Source organism: Bufo gargarizans, chromosome 4 (assembly GCF_014858855.1).
Source record: "Bufo gargarizans isolate SCDJY-AF-19 chromosome 4, ASM1485885v1, whole genome shotgun sequence".
Lineage (NCBI taxonomy): Eukaryota > Metazoa > Chordata > Amphibia > Anura > Bufonidae > Bufo > Bufo gargarizans.
This window is the reverse complement of record NC_058083.1, coordinates 418,780,423-418,803,295: the sequence shown is the minus strand read 5'-3', so window position 1 is coordinate 418,803,295 and position 22,873 is coordinate 418,780,423. Positions and strand designations below refer to the sequence as shown.

Here is a 22,873-nt window from a genome sequence, read left to right as displayed (position 1 = left end):
ATGGAGGTTTTCTCATCAGTAGCAGTGTGAATATAAAGTTTTATTCTGCCAGTTTCTCCTCCTGCAAGTACCCAGGATGGAACTTCACTGCAAAGTTCTCTCTTCATTGAGAAGGGAACAGCTATGAATCAACTCAGTTAAGAGATATCACTCCCTACTGAAGCCCCACCTTGGACATTTGCAAGAGGAGAATTTACCTAGTGCTGCCAACAGTTTAGAACTGTCAAATTAGCTGAACTTTAATAGAACTCAATGGAATCTGTATGAATATGTAGACAAAAAACTACTTTACAACTGGTGTCCATTTAATGCATCATGTCTTTATGTAGTTTTTTAAATGAAAGTACTTTTTTGTCATGTACCCAAATATTTTGATCCATCTACTCAGGGGCGGACTGGGAGCTTAAAATGGCCCTGGAAAAAATAAAAATGGCCCCATGTAGGCAGGTCCAAATTGACAGATGGCATGGCAACACAGGTAGGTGGGGTTAGCAATACCATAGCGCAAAATACCATCTCATTATAGCCATATAGTACAGTTTTCTCCCTTTTCTTTTCTTTCGTGCCTTCTGTTTCCCCCTCTCCTTGAAGTTGTGACTCCTTTTTTCTGGCCGGTATTCGCTTTGCCTGCGGTGTGCGGCCGGCTGTTGCTGGGGCAACGACGCCAGTATCACTGGTGTTGTTGGCCTGTGTGCGCTTGCCCTTCCCCGCTGGCGTGGCGAATCCAAGCGCTGCTCTCGGCTTGGTCTCGCGATGACTGCACGAGTCATGTGGATGGTCAGGTGATCAATCACGTGACTCTGGTGGCGTTTCCTGTCTCTGTCCGTTTGAGTTGCGGTTGCTAGGTTTCTGGATATGCGCAATCTGACTTGGAGGACGCGGATTTTGGCGCCGCTAGTCTGTCTCCGCTGAGCGAGTTTTTATTTTTTATTAATTATAGCTATTGCTGACACTTATGCACAGGTGATGTAACACTGCCCTAATGAGTTCAATTTACACAGTTTATAGTATATGTCTGTACTAATCATGAATATTGTTGATTTGCACATTTGAACACAATCATGTAAACTATATTATTGATACACTGATCACTGTATGAATATATTGTATGTATTTTAACACTTATTTATAGATTGCATTATTTATTAATTGATTGTCACTTTATTTGCTGCTATGTATTCTGGGTATATATACCCAGTGGCGTACCGCCAATATAGGCAGCGCACGCAGCTGCTATGGGGCCCATGGCAAGGGGGGGCCCGGAGTGCATGGAAGGCTTCGCCCCTATGTCTGTAGTTTTGTATTCATCATTGCCACAGTCTTCCGTCCCTATCTAAAGCTTGGGCGGGCCCTGCTTTCCCTCTGCTCAGCCCCCCCTCCCTCTCGACCCAGCCAGTGACATACTGCAATGCCGCTCATTCTCTTCTGTTTGCTGGGCACTCGCACTGCACTGGCCAATCAGCATTTAGTGGTGCAAATCTCCTGTTGCTGATTGGCCAGTGTGCGAGTCGCAGGCTCAGAAGACAGCAGCAGATCAGAGCAGAACTGTGCAGGTGGCTGGATGGGCAGGACGGCAGTCTTGTGCTTACCGCGCTCACGTCACGCGCTGCAGCTGCCACTGCCACTGCCACCACCTGCCTCATACTGCCACCAGTTCCACTGAGACCCAAGTCCCATCCCAACTACAACCAGCCCCCAGCATCGATGGCATGCCCCTTGCCTGTTGCGTGCCACTGCAAATCTGCCACCAAGGACAAAGTAAGTTGTACACTCACAGCAGTGAGTGACAGACTCTACGTTTAAAAAAATTCATAGGGTGTGGTGAGGGATGGGTATTGTGGGATAAGGGCAGCGCAGCAGCAAGAAGAGTTCCTGCAGGTTTGGGGGGGCACTGTTCTAAAAGGGTTATTATATAGAGGATTTAGGAGGACAGTGTGCCCCAGCCCCCCGCCCCCCTTCCCCTCCCCAATGAACTCTGCAGTTTAATTGCTAATTTGGAGTACTGTGTCATGGGGGGGGGGGGGGGTTAGTGGGGGGAAGAGGGCAGCAGAAAGCAGAGTTTCTGCAGGGTTGGGGAACACTATTCTATAAGGCTCATTATTATTCAGAGGACTCAGGACAGTGCACCACCCCCTAGTAATTTAACTCCTCAGGTCCCACGATCAATTAATAGTAAAAAAATGTATAGATTAATAGTTTAAAAAAAAAGTAAAAAAACAAACAAAACAAACACTGCTATATTAAACATTTAAATCACCCCAATTTTACATATAAAAATATATAAACAATAAAAAAAATCATATTATGTATTGCCGCGGCCGAAAATGTCTGCACTATTAAAAAAAAGAACCTGTACGGTGAGCGCCTTAACGGAAAAAAAACACAAAAGGGCAGGTGGTGGGATGGGCCAGGGATGGGTAGTGGGTGGAATTAGGGGGCCCAATTCAGATTCTTGCTATGGGGCCCAATGATTTCTATGTACGCCCCTGTATATACCCCTGTGAGACACCATGTTTTATGCTTGATAAAGACTGCATTGAGCGGTTGAAACGTTGCAGAGGGGTCAATAAAGGGTCCATTATTCTTTCACTTTACTTCTGGAGTGCTGCCTCATCTTTTGAACGTATATCTATCTGTTAGCCGTTGAGCCTGCAGCTGGGAGGATTTTGCACCTGTGCTATTGGACTAGTGCTGCTGTGTCATTTTTTGCTTGCTTATATACTACAGTATATATACTGCCCCAAAAGTTGTCCCTTTGTGGTGGCCACCAATAGCTGCCATTTTCTATCCTTCTCCTTTTGCGGTCTCTGATTGAGATATGGAGCAGGGGGCTTAAAGTGAATGTGACATGTGGGCCAGAGCAGTTGAACTTAGGAGGGCATGTGCGGTCACTGGCCTGGTACATGAGTGCCTAAATCTAAAAGCGTTAATTACTGCCGAGAGTTCTTATGAACCCCGTCAAGTTGCAGTGAGGAAGGCTTGGCCGGCCCCCAGGGCATCGGCCTACCAGGAAATTTCCCTGTAAGGTCTATGGTCAATCCGACCCTGCAACTACTGTAGTATATGCTTTTCACTTCCCTCTAAAAAGGTATCTACACATCATTTTGTCAAAAAAATTCAAGAATTACACAATTTTTTTTACATACATTTGAACAGATTTGCTATCTGATTGAAGCACTAACCTCATTCTGACTGCCGCCCTCCAATATCATATATATTAAAAAGGAAGTAAACTGATCTCTACCTTGCAGTAAGGGTAGGTTTGAATCCTTTTGATTTACAGAAGCTACATAACTGAACCTATACTAGTTATCAATACAGTACTATAGGCAACCACTTCCTGAGCTTTAAAAAATACACCCCAGCACTTACTGGAACTAGGAGAGGTTCATTTTACTGCCCCCATTTAGTTTTCAATATTAACTAAACTAAAATAGGAGTATATGTTGTGCTGGCAAGTATTTGTATGTACTTTAGGCTACTTTCACACTAGCGTTCGGGCGGATCCGTTCTGAACGGATCCGCTCATAATAATGCAGACGGAGGCTCCGTTCAGAACGGATCCGTCTGCATTATTTTTAGCATAGAACAGCTAAGTGTGAAAATAGCCTAGTACGGATCCGTCCAGACTTTCAATGTAAAGTCAATGGGGGACGGATCCGCTTGAAGATTGAGCCACATTGTGGCATCTTCAAACGGATCCGTCCCCATTGACTTACATTGAAAGTCTGGACGGATCCGCACGGATCCGCACGCCTCCGAACGGCCAGGCGGACACCCGAACGCTGCAAGCAGCGTTCAGCTGTCCGCCTGTCCGTGCGGAGGCGAGCGGAGCGGAGGCTGAACGCCGCCAGACTGATGCAGTCTGAGCGGATCCGCCTCCATTCAGACTGCATCAGGGCTGGACGGCTGCGTTCGGGTCCGCTCGTGAGCTCCTTCAAACGGAGCTCACGAGCGGACCAGCGAACGCTAGTGTGAAAGCAGCCTTTCTTGGTATCAAGTCAAGACTATATGAACTTAAAGCATAGATCAAAGAGAAATAATGATACACAAAATGACTTATGGCAAATACGGCTCTAATCTGCATCTTATAAGTATTTCACATAGAGAAAACCTAGAACTATCCCAGTCCAGGACAAACTCACATAATCAGAGCTTAAAAGGCAGGGGCAGACTGGGAACTTAAAGTAGCCCTGGAAAAAATAAATAAAAATTGTGGCCCCAATGATGTAGGTGGGGTTGAAATTGACAGAAGTAGGGGCAACACAAGTGGGGCCAATACAAGTTGGTAAATACCATAGTGTAGCGCAAAATACTTTCCAAAAAGCTTGTCCTTCTGTGATGGCCATCAATAGCTGCTCCCCTAATTGTCTCTAAGGCTACTTTCACACCAGCGTTTTCAATTCCGTTATTAAGTTCCGTCATAGGATCTCATAGTGGAAGAAAACGCTTCCGTTTTGTCCCCATTCATTGTCAATGGGGACAAAACTGAACTGAACGGAAAGCGCCAAAATGCATTCTGTTCCATTTGGTTGCATCCCCATCGCAGGCAGAATAACGTTGCAACAGGGAAAATTCCCTGTAATATCTATGGCTAGTAAGCCCTTGTTAAAAGGGTTACCCTAGTTAAAAAAAGTTAGAATAATAAAAAAATATATATATTCACCAATCCCTCCCTCTGATCCTTCCCAGTGCTGTAGTTCCTTATGCATAGCGCCTTAAAAGGCCTAAAGAGTCTTATAGGCCATACAAGCTCCTCTGTCAATTCTGGGAAGAAAGGGATGCAAATGAGCTCTTACCAAGCTCTGCCTCTAATGCCGTTTAAGGCGCTCTCCATAAGGTAATATTGCATTCCCAAAATCCTGACCTAGGCCTCTCACCCAATTAAGCCAGTACTCTCTGCTATGCACTGATGAGGGCCAATCACCCGGAAACAGCTGCCTGCAGATGAGATGCAGGCTTAATTATTATCCAAGTCATGTCTCAAGGCGTTTCAGAAGGTCAAACATTGACTTATAGGATAGCTGCCTTACATCTGGTGGCATTAGAGGCAGAGCTTATTAAAAGATTATTTGTATACCCTCTTCCCAGCGCTGTAGCTGTAACATCACCTTCTTGGCTCCACCGGTGACGTTCCTAATACGGCAATTGAGTACTGCAGCCAATCAGTGGACTTAGCTGTATATGACACAAGACCAGTGATTGTCTGCAGCACTCTTGTGGTATATGATACACTGATAATTGATACAGTCAGGAAAACAATGTCTGTGACATTCCAGCAGGGTTCACCCCCCTTCATGGCTTTCCAGTAGTCATAGTGAATAAAACTTAGATGCAAATAACTTTTACTTGCGAGAAAACATCATCAAACATCTTCCAGTGACCTCTACCTACCAAATGCACTGTGAAACTACAAACCTACAGTATAAATTATTATTATTATTTATTATTAAAGCGCCATTCCATAGTGCTGTACATATGATAAGGGATGTACATACATAATACAAACAAAGTGCACTAAGCATAAACGAGACGAGTTACAGACTGGTACAGAAGGAGAGAGGGCCCTGACCGTGAGGGCTTACAATCTACATGATAAATGGCAAAGCTTAACAATCAACCAATTTTTGTACAATACCTGCACAAAGAAGAAACCACATATTTGTACGCCCAATCCAATGAGCTATATTTTGGCCTTGACACGGTAATAGCTAATTTTTGTTTTTACTTTATTGCGAGAGATTCTATAATTCAGAGCAGAAAATTAAGAAGTGAGGAGATAAGATCCAGTCTACTTTATGCTGTTTGAAGTTTTGTGGGTTTGGTTTAGCAGGGTGGTTGGATGTTCATTGTCAACTTGTTTCAGTCCCTGCTTGTGGTCAGTAGTAAAAGCTAACGTGTCATACTGCAATACTGATTCATAAAATGTAGCAATAAGTTCATTACGAGGCTCCCACCCATATTCTCCCTATACAACAGCCATTACATGCTCTGCATATAGGAAAAGATCTTCCAAACTAAAGTTTGCACATTTTTGTACATTATAGCCAAACTTAGTTCTATACTAAGCATAAGAAAATAAGGTGCACAAATGAAACGTACAGACACAGCCATACACAATACAGCTCAATTGACTAATGTAGGTATGGCAAGTGAAAGACCATGGCTTACCAGGCATCGACTAGATAAACAACTACTGGCTAAGACAAGAATACACATTTACTCATTCACAGGTAAATGGATAGAAGTACATTTTCAGAAATTACGTGGGAATGAATGTATGGTACATAAGTTAGGCTACTTTCACATTTGCGTCCGGTGTGGATCCGTCTGGTATCTGCACAGAGGGATCCGCACCAATAATGCAAACGATGGTATTCGTCCAGAATGGATCCGTCTGCATAACAGCTTTTTCAGATCTGAGTTTTCCAGATCGTGAAAACTCAGATCCAACAGTATATTCTAACACAGTGGCGTTCCCATGGTGATGGGGACGCTTCAAGTTATAATATACTAAGAACTGTGTACATAACTGCCCCCTGCTGCCTGGCACCACCCGATCTCTTACAGGGGGCTGTCATATATAATCCTCAACAGTCCCCTAGAGAACACAAAAAACTATGGCTCTCAGACTTTGGAGACACGGAAACTATTTTTTTTCCCAAAAATATTAGTTTTAGTGCAGGCATCCTCAAACTGCGGCCCTCCAGATGTTGTAAAACTATAACTCCCAGCATGACCAGACAACCTACAGCTATCAGCAGGGCATGGTAGGATTGTAGTTTTACAACATCTGGAGGGCCGCAGTTTGAGGATGCCTGCTTAGTGACTCCAAAGTCTGAGAGCTATATATAATGGGCATTACCACGTCTGTAAAAACGAGCTATAAAAATAACATTTAACCGAACCCCCCGCCTCCCCGGATGAACAGCATAAAAAAAAGCAATTTTTTGTCACCTAACATCACAAAAAGTGCAATAGCGAGCAATTAAAATGTCATATGCACCCCCAATTAGTGTCAATAAAACCGCCATCTCATCCTGAAAAAAATGAGCCCCTACATTAGATAGTTGCCCAAAAAAAAAAAAAAAAAAAAAAACTGTAGCTCCCAGGCTATGGAGATCCAAAAATAATTTTTTTTTGTTCCTAAAATGATAATATAGTGTAAAATCTAAATACATTTTAGAATGTAGACGTATTAGGTATCGCCGCGTCCGTAAGAATCTGCCCTATAAAAATAACATTTGACCAAACCCCTCGGATGAACAGCGTTAAAAATATAAAATAAAAACGGTGCCAAAAAACCAATTGTTTTGCAAAATTTCCATTTGAATCCTTTTTTTCCAGTAATAAAGCAAGGGTTAACAGCCAAACAAAACTAAATATTTATTGCCTCTGTAGTTTGCAGAAACACCCCATATGTGGTCGTAAATGGCTATATAGCCACACGGCAGGGCATAGAACGAAGGGAACGCCATATGGTTTCTGGAAGGCAGATTTTGATGGACTGGTTTATTTACACCATGTCCCATTAGAAGCCCCCCTGATGTAGCCTAGACTAGAAACTTCAAAAAAATGACCCCATCTAAGAAATTACACCCCTCAAGGTATTCAAAAGTTACTTTACAAACTTTGTTATCCCTTTAGGTGTTCCACAAAACTTAATAGCGAATGTAGAAACAATTTTAGAATTTTATTTTTTTGTTACCTTGCCTCAAAAAAGTGTAATATAGAGCAACCAAAAAGCATATTTACCCTAAAATAGTCCCAAAACAACAAGCACCTTATCCCATAGTTTCCTAGATGGGGTCACTTTTATGGAGTTTCTACTCTAGGGGTGCATCAGGGGGCTTGAAAGGGTACATGGTGTAAATAAACCAGTCCAGCAAAATCTGCCTTCCAAAAACCATATGGCGTTCCCCTTCTTCTATGTCCTGCCGTTTAGCCAAATAGTAGTTTACGACCAAATATGGGGTGTTTCTGCAAACTAAAGAATCAGGGCAACCCATATTGAGTTTTGTTTGGCAGTGAACCCTTACTTTATTACTGATAAAAATTGGTTAGAATGGAAAATTTTCCTAAAAAATTGAAATTCCAAAATTGTTTCTCCATCTGCCATTAACTCTTGTGGAACACCTAAAGGGTTAACAATGTTTGTAAACCCAGTTTTAAATACGTTGAGGGGTGTACTTTCTTAGATGGAGTACTTTCTTAGATGGACTTTTTTGGAATTTCTATTCTAGGGGTGCAACGGGGGGCTTGAAATGGGACATGGTATAAACAAAACCAGTCCTGCAAAATCTGCCTTCCAAAACCCATATGGCGTTCCCCTCCTTCTATGTCCTCCCGTTTGACCAAACAGTACCGTATTTTTGGTCCTATAAGACGCACCGGCCCATAAGACGGAGGAAAATACGAAAAAAAATATTTTTAACCAAAAGGTGTGCTTTTGGTGGGTTTGGAACTAATGGTGGTCTGTGGGTGGCACTATTACTGGGGATCTGTGAAGGACACTGTTATGGGGGGGATCTGTGGATGACAGACACTGTTATGGGGGGGATCTGTGGATGACGGACACTGTTATGGGGGGATCTGTGGATGACGGACACTGTTATGGGGGGGATCTGTGGATGACGGACACTGTTATGGGGGGATCTGTGGATGACTGACACACTGTTACAGGGGGGGATCTATGGATGGCACTGTTACAGGGGGGATCTGTGGATGGCACTGTTATATATGTGCCATCCACAGACCCCCCACCCCATAACAGTGCCATCCACAGCCCCCAGCCCATAACAGTGGCATCCACAGACCCCCCCCCCCTTAACTGTGCCATCCACGGATCAGCTCGCCCAGGAGTGAGGGGGCATATCTAATACATTTTAATTGAATAAGACATATAATATTAGTATACCGGAGCGGCGAGGGGGGCTATAGTACATTGATTGCACCGCCCCGCCGCTATTCCCGGCCCCCAGCTCCTCCTCCAAGTCCCTCCCCGGCCCCCGCTCACTCTACATCGCATCCAGCGATGTTAAATTGTCAGCATTCGCCCCATAAGACGCAGGGGCATTTCCCCCTGATTTTTTTTGGGGGGGGGGAAAGTGCGTCTTATGGGGCGAAAAATACGGTAGTTTAGGACCACATATGGGGTGTTTTCGCAAACTACAGAATCAGGGCAACCAATATTGAGTTTTGTTTGGCAGTTAACCCTTACTTTATCACTGGAGAAAATGGGTTAAAATGGAAAAGTTTCCCAAAAAAAACAGTCGTTCTAGAGATGTGTCTGCTGCTAGAACTCTGTGTGGCATTGACCTGATCTCTAATCTGAGCTGCTGTTAACCTGCGATTTCTGAGGCTGGTGACTCGGATGAATTTATCCTCCGCAGCAGAGGTGACTCTTGGTCTTCCTTTCCTGGGGCGGTCCGCATGTGAGGGCTCTTTCACACTTGCGTTGTCCGGATCCGTTGTGTACTCCATTTGCCGGAAGTGCCCGCCGGATCCGTAACACCACAAGTGAACTGAAAGCATTTGAATACTGATCTGTCTTCAAACTGCGTTCAGTGTTACTATAGCAGCCAGGACGCTATTAAAGTCCTTGTTGCCATAGTAGTAGTGGGGAGCGGGAGAGCAGTATACTTACCGTCCATGCGGCTCCCGGGGCATTCCAGAATGACGTCAGAGACCGTATGTTTCCTGCTACTACAAGCCCCTTGTGTTGGAGGTGTAATAAAGAAGTGGGTACTCATGCACACATTTGGTGGTCTTGTGACCAAGTAGTGCCCTTTTGGGAAGCAGTATGTGGAGTTTTATCAAAAATGAGTGGGATGCACGTCCCTGTGACCCCAAAACTTTGCCTGTTTGGTTTGTATAATGATATAAAGGGTCCAAAGAACATAAGAATTTTGTGTGCGGCTTTGCTGGCCTCTGCTAGACTTCTCATTGCGACATGCTGGAAACAGCAGGAAATACCTCCAATCCAGAAATGGTTTGTCAAATGTGATCAGATATGTAGACTTGAGTAGATAGTACATTGGGACTCTGGATCCCCACTTAAATTTGAGGCTATTTGGAACCCCTGGAGATCTTATAGACGATTTACTCTAAATTGATTGCTTTGGATAGGATATTACTAAATATACTTAAATATACTTGAATGTCGGCCCTTGCATGAAGGTGAGCAATTCTGAGTTCATATGGATGAGACTTACAAGAAACAAGATTATAACATCTGACTGTCCTTAACATGGCGAGGTTCCAAGGTTAATGGGATTACCTTATGCACCAACTACTTGTTTTACCCCCCCCCCCTGCTACTTTTCCCTTTATCTTACCTCACTCCGCCTACCTGTGTTTGTCCACTACTATTTGTTTTGTATGTTGATGTTCACTGAATATTCTGAATATATGTGATGACCTATTTCACGTACTTGGATATGTTACCAGACTATGGAAAATGTCAGTTATTTTTGATACGCATTATGACATCTTGTATCTGTGTCTCAGACTTGTATCATTTGTATCCAAGTGTCAATATGTATATTTTTATTGGCTGATAAAACAATAAAAAGAGTTTTAAAACAAACAGAATGACGTCAGAGCGCCCCATGCGCATGGATGACGTGATCCATGCTATCACTTCATCCATGCGCGTGGGGCGCCCTGACGTCACTCTGAAGCGCCCCGGGAGCCGTACGGACAGTAAGTATACTGCTCCCCCGCTCCCCACTACACTTTACCATGGCAAACAGGACTTTAGCGTCCTGTTAGCCATGGTAACCATTCAGAAAAAGCTAAACGTCGGATCTGGTAATGCGCCGAAACAACGTTTAGCTTAAGGCCGGATCCGGATTAATGCCTTTCAATGGGCATTAATTCCAGACCCGGCCTTGCGGCAAGTGTTCAGGATTTTTGGCCGGAGCAAAAAGCGCAGCATGCTGCGGTATTTTCTCCGGCCAAAAAACGTTCCGGTCCTGAACTGAAGACATCCTGATGCATCCTGAACGGATTTCTCTCCATTCAGAATGCATTGGGATAATCCTGATCAGGATTTTTCCGGCATAGAGCCCCGACGACGGAACTCTATGCCGGAACAGAACAACGCAAGTGTGAAAGAGCCCTGAGCTAGTTTCTTTGTAGCGCTTGATGGTTTTTGTGACTGCACTTGTGGACACTTTTAAAGTTTTCCCAATTTTTTGGACTGACTGACCTTCATTTCTTAAAGTAATGATGGTCACTCGTTTTTTATCAGCTGTGTATCCACCTAACTTCTCCACAACGCAACTGATGGTCCCAACCCCATTTATAAGGCAAGAAATCCCACTTATTAAACCTGACAGGACACACCTGTGAAGTGAAAACCATTTCAGGTGACTACCTCTTGAAGCTCATCAAGAGAATGCCAAGAGTGTGCAAAGCAGTAATCAAAGCAAAAGGTGGCTACTTTGAAGGACCTAGAATATGACATATTTTCAGTTGTTTCACACTTTTTTGTTATGTATATAATTCCACATGTGTTAATTCATAGTTTTGATGCCTTCAGTGTGAATCTACAATTTTCATAGTCACGAAAATAAAGAAAACTCTTTGAATGAGAAGGTGTGTCCAAACTTTTGGTCTGTACTGTATATTATACTATGGTACTGCGCGATGCACAACCTGTCCACTCATCTGTCAGTTCCTTTGACACACAATATACAATAGCTATACAATTCCATATGGGTAATTACCTGTTTCTGGGTTCTTGTTTATTCGACTGTATATTCATGCTTTTTCTCTTGCTCTCACATTAACATGAGGGGGATTCGGGAGGCTAGACCCTATTACTTTCACTGAGCTTGACCCGGCCGGCGGCACAGCTCTAATTAAAAAATGTGCTCGCTTGCGCTCGCACGGAGCGCTGTGTGACGTCACAGTTTGAGGTATAGATAGTTAGGAGGACCAAAGTTACTCCAACGCGTTTCGAATTAAATGTTATTCTTCATTATTATATATTTATTATATCATTTAGCGATAACAGGACTATAAGGTTATGTTACTAACCTTGTAAGGAAAAATAGCAATTCCCTAAGTAAACTATATCACATGGGAAACCTGAGTAATAATCTACAGTTCTCATGTGGTTTTATGCTGTGTGCAGGGAGACCAATCCAAAAGTAAACTTAGATTGCTTTAATATTTACTTTTAAGATTAACCTCTAAATCACTTTATACTAATAAAGCCCGAGCAGAAAAGTAACTAAAAAAAGTCCTGCCATTTTCATAACTTTACTGTAACAAACACCCATACAAGTGTTAATATGATTTAAAGGGTTTATCCGGCTTTTTGGACATTTGTCATTTCCAGGCTGCGGTACTCACCTGAATCCATGGATCACTTCAGTAGTCTTCCAGTTCCCATCCTGTAAACTTCTGGATGGATGGGGTTACATGCACCACTACAGCCAATGACTGGCCTCAGTCAGTGCCGTAACTACAACTGACTGAGCCCCACAGCCTCCTTCGCCTGCTTCCCCTATAGCTACGTCCCTGGCCTCAGCTGTGACACGTCCCCAAGCTAGACATTGGCGGCGCACATAATCCTGTCCATCTGGAAATCCTCTGAAGGGAGCCAGGACAGAGTGGCTAGGAGAAGGTAATTAGGATTTTTTATCAGGAGCAACAGGCTGGGGTTGACAGTTAAACAAGTCCAAAAACCTGGACAACACCTTTAAGGCTTCATGCACATGACCGTATTTTTGGTCTGTGTATGATACACACTTTTTGCGAATCTCACACAGACCTATTCATTTCAGTGGGTCTGCAAGTAAACGGACAGCACACATCATCCATTTGCTGTCTGCATCTGTTCAGCCAGGCCGCAAATTATAGAACCTTTGTAGTAAAAAGGTCACAGAGAGGCAAAGAGCATTATCAGTCATGTTACTGCTCCGTGTCTCTGCTGTCCGGAGTGGGGCTTGGCTGTCTTTCACGCTGCGGATGACACGCACGGCATCCGCTCGTGTGAAACCGCCCTTACAGTTCTGGAATGTATTGGATAACACTGACAGCATCATATCAGTGTTATCCAATACATTCCAAAACTCTAGGGGTTACATAGCATCATAAATCAATATAATGCTATGCGACCCAGTCAGTACTGGGAGTTCAGGAGGGGAGCTGATGCATACTCACGCTGCGAGTCCGGAGCGTGGAACTCGCTTGTCTTAAAGGGGCCTATGGGGCAAACTTACTAATACAATGATTTACGCAGACCAGAACAGTCTAAAGATGCTCCAGATTTATTATAGTGGCTCACGCTGTATGATGGATAATAGAAAATAGAAAATCACTTATTAGGCCTTATGCACACGACCGTTGTGTGCATCCGTGGCCGTTTTCCGTTTTTTTTTGCGGATTCATTGACTTTCAATGGGTGCGTGGAAAAATCGGAAAATGCACCATTTTGCAGCCGAGACCGTGATCCGTGTATCCTGTCCGTCAAAAAAATATGACCTGTCCTATTTTTTTGACGGACAACGTTCACGGACCCATTCAAGTCAATGGGTCCGTGAAAGAACACGGATGCACACAAGATTGGCATCCGTGTCCGTGATCTGTGGCCGTAGGTTACTTTCATATAGACGGATCCGAAGATCCGTCTGCATAAAAGCTTTTTCAGATCCGACAGTATATTCTAACACAGAGGCGTTCCCATAGTGATGGGGACGCTTCAGGTTAGAATATACTAAAAGAACTGTGTACATGACTGCCCCCCCTCCCCCCCTGTAGTTAACACATTGGTGGCCAGTGCGGCCGGCCCCCCCCTCCCTCCCTCCCCTGTAGTTAACTCATTGGTAGCCAGTGCGGCCGCCCCCCCTCCCTCCCCTGTAGTTAACTCGTTGGTAGCCAGCCCCCCCCCCCTCCCCTGTAGTTAACTCGTTGGTAGCCATTGGGCCCCCTCCCTCCCCTGTAGTTAACTCGTTGGTGGCTAGCCCCCCCCTCCCCTGTAGTTAACTCGTTGGTGGCAAGTGGGCCCTCTCCCCTCCCTCCCCCTCCTAATTAAAATCTCCCAGCCTATCATTGGTGGCAGTGGAGAGTACCGATCGGAGTCCCAGTTTAATCGCTGGGGCTCCGATCGGTAACCATGGCAACCGGGACGCTACTGCAGTCCCGGTTGCCATGGTTACTTAGCAATTTGTAGAAGCATCATACTTACCTGCGAGCAGCGATGTCTGTGTCCGGCCGGGAGCTCCTCCTACTGGTAAGTGACAGGTCTGTGCGGTGCATTGCTTAAAGGGGTTGTCCCACTTCATAAAATAGGTTTTATCTAATCTATTTACCCCCACACAACATATCTTCCTATCCATGTTATTATCCAAAAGCTACCTTTCATTCAAAAAATCATGTAAAGCGATTCCTTTGTTGTTTTCTGTATCCCATGGATACGGCCTCTTTCGTCCGGCCGCATCGCTGTGCCGCGCCTGCGCACAACAGCTGAACCAGTACTCGGGCCGCCTCTCCATTCTTACAAGTACGCGCACGCCCGCGCATGCGCAAATACAGCAGGCGGGTGCCGGAATCAAATAGCCGGCACCCGACCTCTATGACAGGGAGCGGGACCTTAGGGGTTAACTGCCGCTGATCGCAGCCCCCTATCATAGAGGTCGGGTGCCGGCTATTTCACTCCGGCACCCACCTCCTGCATTTGTATTAACATTGGTGGCGCAGTGCGCCCCCCCCCCCCCCCAGTATAATATACATTCCGTGCGGCCACCCCCCCCAGTATAATATACATTCAGTGCGCCCCCCCCCCAGTATAATATACATTCAGTGCGGCCACCCCCCCCCCCCCCCCCAGTATAATATACATTCAGTGCGGCCACCCCCCCCCCCCAGTATAATATACATTCAGTGCGGCCACCCCCCCCCCAGTATAATATACATTCAGTGCGCCCCCCCCAGTATAATATACATTGGTGGCGCAGTGGGAAGTGCCAATGAGGGTTAAAAAAATAAATAAAAAATTAACTCACCTCCACCAATTGATCGCACAGCTGCCGGTCTCCTGTTCTATCTTCAGGACCTGTGGTGACGTCACTGAGCTAATCACATGGTCCATTACCATGGTGATGGATCATATGATGTACCATGTGATGACCACAGTGATGTCACCAAAGGTCCTTTCACAGGTCCTAAAGATAGAACAGGAGACCGGCAGCTGCGCAATCAATTGGAGGAGGTGAGTTAATTATTTATTTATTTTTTTAACCCTCATTGGCACTTCCCACTGCGCCACCAATGTTTATTATACTGGGGGGGTCCGCACTGAATGTATATTATACTGGGGGGGGGGGGTGGCCGCACTGAATGTATATTATACTGGGGGGGGGGTGGCCGCACTGAATGTATATTATACTGGGGGGGGGGGGGTGGCCGCACTGAATGTATATTATACTGGGGGGGCGCACTAAATGTATATTATACTGGGGGGGGGCCGCACTCAATGTTTATTATACTGGGGGGGGGGGGCGGGACCTCACATACGGCTCCATGTGGATGACTCATACACATGAACGAGCACGCAGGGTGAGTCATGAGGAGGCGTGGCCTTCACTCAACTGCCTGAGAACCAGGAAGTTATCAGGACATCTACTGCTGATAAGATTAAAAAAGCAAAGTGGGACAACCCCTTTAATGATCTGTCACTTACCAGTAGGAGGAACTCCCGGCCGGACACAGGCATTGCAGCTCGCAGGTAAGTATGATGCTTCTACAAATTGCTAAGTAACCATGGCAACCGGGACTGCAGTAGCGTCCCAGTTGCCATGGTTACCGATCGGAGCCCCAGCGATTAAACTGGGACTCCGATCGGTACTCTCCACTGCCACCAATGATAGGGGGGGAGATTTGAATTAGGAGGGGGAGGGAGGGGAGAGGGCCCACTGGCCACCAACGAGTTAACTACAGGGGAGGGAGAGGGCCCACTGGCCACCAACGAGTTAACTACAGGGGAGGGAGGGGGGGCCCACTGGCCACCAACGAGTTAACTACAGGGGAGGGAGGGGGGGCCCACTGGCTACCAATGAGTTAACTACAGGGGAGGGGGGGGCCCACTGGCTACCAATGAGTTAACTACAGGGGAGGGAGGGGGGGCCCACTGGCTACCAATGAGTTAACTCATGTACACAGTTTTTTAGTATATTCTAACCTGAAGCGTCCCCATCACCATGGGAACGCCTCTGTGTTAGAATATACTGTCGGATCTGAGTTTCACGATCTAGCTCATATCCGACAGTATATTCTAACATAGAGGCGTTCCCATGGTGATGGGGACGCTTCAAGTTAAAATATACCATCGGATTGGAGAAAACTCCGATCCGATGGTATAAAAGGGACTCCTGACTTTACATTAAAAGTCAATGGGGGACGGATCTGTTTGCAATTGCACCATATTGTGTCAATGTCAAACGGATCCGTCCCCATTGACTTGCATTGTAATTCAGGACGGATCCATTTGGCTCCGCAAGGCCAGGCGGACACCAAAACGACTTTTTTTTCATGTCCGTAGATCCTCCAAAAATCAAGGAAGACCCACGGACGAAAAAACAGTCACGAATCACGGACCTACGGACCCCGTTTTTGCGGACCGTGAAAAAATACTGTCGTGTGCATGAGGCCTTAGTTGGCTTAGGCTACTTTCACACCTGCGTTTAGGTGCGGATCCGTCTGGTATCCTATAATGCAAACGCTTAGATCCGTTCAGAACGGATCCGTTTGCAATACCATGATAGTGCAAACGGATCCCTTTTGACTTTACATTGAAAGTCAATGGGGGACGGATCCGTTTGAAAATTGAGCCATACTGTATCAACTTCAAACGGATCCGTCCCCATTGACTTACATTGTAAGTCTGGACGGATCCGTTTGCCTCCGCACGGCCAGGCGGACATCCGGTGTCCGCCTGCTGAGCGGAGCGGAGGACCAACGGTGCCAGACTGATGCATTCTGAGCGGATCCGCATCCACTCAGAATGCATTAGGGCTGGACGGATCCGTTCGGGGCCGCTTGTGAGAGCCTTCAAATGGAACTCACAAGCAGAGCCCCGAACGCAAGTGTGAAAGTAGCCTTATTTTGCATAACATTTTTGTCACACATTGACACATCTTAAGCCTGGCCCCTTCACACCAAGCAATCCCCTCTTGGAACCACATCAATACAATAGAAGCCATGTATGCTCATTTTTTGGGTGCAAATTGACCCAGAATTCTGGCACAGTTATTTTGGTAAATATCCCCCTGCACCCAGACGTGTAGTGACGCATGCACAGTTGTTGTTCCGGTAGCGGCAGTAGAGTCTCTGTGCTACTCGGAGCAAGGCATGATATTTGATGTCAATCAAACAGCAGGAGGAGCCCCTTCAGCAGCGTGGACAGCCCCTCACTGCTCTGATGAACGAATCAATTTGTACAAATTGATTCGCTCATCTCTAACTTAAAAATAAACATCTGACCACGGTGTATTAGCATAAAAAGGGCAGTAGAACCATAGTGAAAACCACCACTAAATGCTTTGCATGAAGATGCCACTAGGTGGCAGACATGCAGTTTTCTTACAAATATAGTCTAAAACTGCTATTCTGGCTATATGACGTTATCCCCTATCTACACCATGGGGGATAACTATTAGATCGATGGCAGTCCTGTGTCCTCCACCAATCAGGAGAACAAGAACCCCGTATCTCGTGGGGCATGCCAAAATGAATGGAGCGTCCAGTCCGTCATGCGGGCAGACACTCCATTCATTTTGTTGAGTTCTGGAGACAGCTGAGTACTGCGCTCGGCTATCTCCAGAACTCCCACAGATATGAATGGAGAGGCTGCGCTCCATTGGCCAGTGACTGACTGGACAGGCATCGCCTGCGAAAAGAAAGGGGACTTACTAAGCTTCAAAAGTGGAGCATCTCTGAGGTGAGTTTTCCTTTTTTTTATGCTATTCTAAGCCTATGTAAAACTAAGATTATTGTCCAGGCAACCATGTTAACACCCTAACCTAAAGAGTCACTATGACATATCATGTTCATCTACAAATGTATAATCATATCTCCCACTGTACAAGTCACTATATAATAAATAAAAAAATGTAGAAGTAAAGTAAATGCAATCCAACAGCACTCTGCTCCACATGTATGCTGTGCCTGCTGCCACAGAGAGAGATATCATAGAGTAGGTTCCATCCAGAATCAGGTCACCTTGCCATAGTGGATTGGCACAAATTATTTTGATCAAAATATATTTGCTAAGTACCTCATATTCATTTTATATAGGGAATATATTATTGGTCCATATATTCTGTGTTTGGGCGAGTTTTCCGCGCGGGTGCAATGTGTGAGGTGAACGCATTGCACCCGCACTGAATCCGGACCCATTTATTTCTATGGGGCTGTGCACATGAGCAGTGATTTTCACGCACCACTTGTGCGTTGCTTGAAAATCGCAGCATGCTCTATATTGTGTGTTTTTCATGCAACGCAGGCCCCATAGAAGTGAATGGGGCTATGTGAAAATTTCACGCATGGTTTCTAGGTGACGATCGGGATGGGGACCCGATCATTATTATTTTCACTTATAACATGGTTATAAGGGAAAATAATAGCATTCTTAATACAGAATGCTAAGTAAATTAGGGATGGAGGGGTTAAAAAATAATTAGAATAAAATAAACTCACCTCATCCACTTGTTCACGCAGCCCGGCTTGTCTTCTTTCTTCTTCTTTGAGGATCTGGGAGAAAAGGACCTTTGGTGACGTCACTGCGCTCATCACATGGCCATCACCATGGTGATAGACCATGTGATGAGTGCAGTGACGTCACCAAAGGTCCTGTGTTTTCTTTTGCCTTTATTTGTGAAGTTTCAGCCATGGCAAGGCATACCTGCAAATTTACTTCATACTTGCAGGAGATGCCGACTAACTTTGTCTATCGTTTGGGTGTCACATCACATCTGGTAAGACAGGAACTATGGATAGGGCATCACTATCTGATTGGTGGGGATCTGACACCTCACACCCCCAGCAACAAGCTGTTCTGTAGTAGCTGCAGTAGCTCTGGCTCTGAAATGACACAGCTCTGTTCTTTATGTACAGGATAGAGCTGGTGACTGCTGCATTGCTCCCACTGAAGTTAAAGGGTATAACCAGCAACATCCACTGGGCAATGGACAGAGCTATGTAGTTCTCGTGCCAGAGTTATTGCAGAACATCTACACACAATGCCCCATAGTGAGACTGTGAAAACAGAATTTTAGATTTTTCTTGCAAATTTATTAAAATGGAAAAACTTACATTTTAGATGGACATATGTATTCATAATTCTTAAATGGAAAAAGTTTGGAGCAACCAAGGCTCTTATTAAAGCTGGTTTCCGCACTAAACTAAGTAATCAGGGAAGAAGGGCCTTGGTAAGAGAAGTAAGGAAAAACCAAATGGTCACTCTGGATTGATCCTGGGTGCAGATGGGAGAAACTTCCAGAAGGTCAACCATCACTGCGGCCCTCCACCAATCTGGGCTTTATGGCAGTGTGGCCAGAAAGAAGCCTCTCCTCAGTAAAAGAAAAAAGGGGGTCAGTCAGCACATCCCAATGCGCAGGTGCACGCTGCCATGGCTAGAAACGTAAAGCAAAAAAGACAATGCAACAGCACTCTGCAAACACAAATAAAGTACAATAATGCCATAGTTATAGAAAGTATTCTGGTGCTAATGCTACGCTTATTTTGTAAATTTGAGATTCTTGGCAAATACATTTTGTACAAAATTATTTGGGCCCGTCTGCCACACGTCAAGGAGATCTCTGTAAGACGGGAACTTAACACTAAATTCTACCTGTTATGTGCCATGACAGCTACCATACAATTCAGGGAGTGCAGGTTCCACATGCATGCTGGGTCCACTCTGCTTTTTATCATCTGGCACCAGGAGAGGTAAAGAGTAGGCTCAGCATGCATGTTGGTACCTGCATTCCCTGAATTTAATGGAGGCCATTTGGCACCAAAAATGATAAAAAGCAGAGTGGATCCAATATGAATGCGGAACCTGCACTCCCTGAATTTTATAGTGGCCGTTATGGAATCTCAAATTTACAAAATAAGCGTAGCATTATCACCAGAATATTTTCTATAACTATGGCATTATTGTACGTTATTTGTGTTTGCAGAGTGCTGATGCATTGTATTTTTTATATATATATATATATATATATATATATATTTAATTTTTATTTTTTTTCCTTAGGAAAGGACACAAGAAAGTTTGCAAAAAAAAAAAAACACCTAAAATACTCAAGACTGTGAAAGACTCTCTGGTCTAATGAAACCAAGAAAGTTTTGGCCTCAGTTCTAAGTGTCATGTTTGGAGGAAACCAGGCACTGACCAGTAGAGTGAAGCATGGAGGTGGCAGCATCATTCTGTGGGGGTGTTTTTCAGCAGTTGGGACAGGGAAACTGGTCACAGTTAATACAGAAATATACTTACGGTAATGGAAACCTGATCCAAAGTGCTCAGGACCTCAGACAGGCTGGTGGTTTACCCTCCAACAAGACAATGACCCTAACCACACAGCCAAGACAACACAGGAGTGGCTTAGGGACAACTCTGTGAAAGTCCTTGACTGACCCAGCCAGAGCCCTGATGTGAACCCAATGAAACATCTCTGTAGAGACCTGAAAATGGCTGTCCACCGACGGTCTCCATCCAACCTGACAGAGCTTGAGAGGATCTGCAGAGAAGAATGGCAAAAAATCTCCAAATCCATGTGTGTAAACCTTGTGACATCACACCCAAGAAGACTTGAGGCTGTGTTCGCTGCTATTAGCCCTGAGTGGGTCTGAATACTGATTTTAGTTTTTCCTTTTCCATAAATCAGCAAAGATTTGTAACATTCTGTATTCATTTTGGTATTATGGGGTATTGAGGGCAGAATGAAGAGGAAAATGTGAACTTTTGTTAAAATTTTTGCACAAGGCTGCAACATAATAAAATGAGAAAAAAGTGAAAGGGTCTGATGTGCTGTATGTGTAATCTCCTCTCTCTATGAAATGTTACTGATATAAGAAAGGACATCCCCAGATTTGATGTCAACCCTCTAATTATGAAGAGTACAGTATACAATATTGTGAAAACAAGGGTGAGTTATGTTTCTCATACAAACCTTTATTATGTCAATTCTTAGTGAGTCAGATCCCTTCCCTCCTCTATATATGACCTTGGGTTTTTGGAGGGCTTGTCATATACAACCGTACAGTACACCACATCCATCACCCAAGCCATACACAAAGCTGCCACTTACAGCCACCACATTCCATCAGCACGTGGCACATAAGAGGGCACTATTACAGGCAAGTACCACGGAGAGGATGCAGCAGTCTACTTTGTAAGTGGCGCCAAAACAGGTCACGTGACAGCAACAGGTTGTCACGTAACCCCTTCTGCGGTTACCCACCGGCATCACTTCAGCTTTATTTGAATTTCAGAATTAAGCTTTAAAAAGAAACAGGAAGTTTGAGTAGAGTCAGACAAGTCTCTGATCGCTCTCCATCTACCGCACATACACTTCCTCTTTGCAGTTTTTTTCTCTAAGTGAAACAGCAATTTTAAATGAACCCGACAGGAAAGAAGAGAACCTATCACTGGCGCCAGCCCAGGCAAACGTTGGTATCGGGCGAGCAGTCATGGCAATGTAATAAATAGGAGAGAAAAACGTGTGGAGAAATAAAAGATTTTACAAGCAATTAAACATTTATGTCATTTTATATTCCAAAATATCCTGCAAAGTATTAGTGGAGAATCCAGGAGCAGGTAGGTCACTTCTGTTACCTGAGAGAAGCATCAAGCTGTGAACTTTACAAGAAAGTTCTCTCTCCCTCTATATATAGACATAATTTCTCTCCAGGTGCCAAAGGACTAGGACTACAACTCCCAGCAATGCTTTTCAGTACAATTCCCAGCTATATAGAGAGAGAGCTTTCATCATGCACCCTTTAATACCTGCTCTACGTTCAGTAGGATTGCATTACTTTAGCACACTGCAGTACATACCACATGGTTATCACCCACTGGAGTACTTACCTGCACAGGGGCTGGGTGGTGACAGGACTGCCTTGCAGTGGACGAGCTGTGCATAGTGCAGGCTGTATGAGAGCCAGTGCCATGGAAAGCTGCACAGCTGCTTGGAAGTTCCCTGACTGGCAGTTCCCTGCAGTGAGCTGTCAACAGGCAGCCTGGAGCTGTCACAGAGGCGCGCTCCCCCTCACACCCACTGGGGCGCGCTCCCGAGCGCTGCATGATGGCGCGCTTTTCTGGGAGGGGATGTGCCGGCAGTAAGCAGGAGCTGTGCACGGTCATAGAACTATCTGTGGCGATATGTCTGCCACACTAAATCTGTTCGTGATAATAGTGAATACATAAATATTAAAACTCTGCATTTTCAATGTAGTAACATGGAAAATAGGACATGATGTGCACTAAGTTATAAAAGAGCACAGCCTGGCGTCTCCCGGTGCTTGCACCTGTGGTAATACTGTGGGTGCTGTTGCTGTGGTATATACCCTAGTGGGTGACAACTAGGGATGGGCGAACTTGTGTTTTCAAGTTCGGCGTACAAAGTTTGGGCTATCTAAGAATTCCTTTATGGATTCCGCTACCACAGCCCATAACTTGTGGTCCGCAGTAGCGGAATTCATAATGGAATTTTTAGATAACCCGAACCTTGTACATCGAACTTGAAAACACAAGTTCACCCATCCCTAGTGACAACCTCTGTGACATCCATAATGTCTACCATGTTGTCACCTGTCCTAACTTTCAGTAAATTGTAGTGCCCCCTTTAGCGTCCGGCTA

The 22,873-nt window shown here is 44.9% G+C and overlaps 1 long non-coding RNA gene across 5 annotated transcripts in view; it reads right to left on the bottom strand.

Annotated features, from left to right (window-relative positions):
* The window catches only part of LOC122934283, an 898,769-nt gene extending 876,493 nt beyond the window's left edge, over positions 1–22,276 (bottom strand). For all 5 annotated transcript variants that reach the window (XR_006388647.1, XR_006388648.1, XR_006388650.1 and 2 more), the window contains exon 1: positions 22,103–22,276. This is a non-coding gene — a long non-coding RNA (uncharacterized LOC122934283). The remainder of the gene's footprint in view (positions 1–22,102) is intronic.
* Positions 22,277–22,873: the final 597 nt, after the last annotated feature.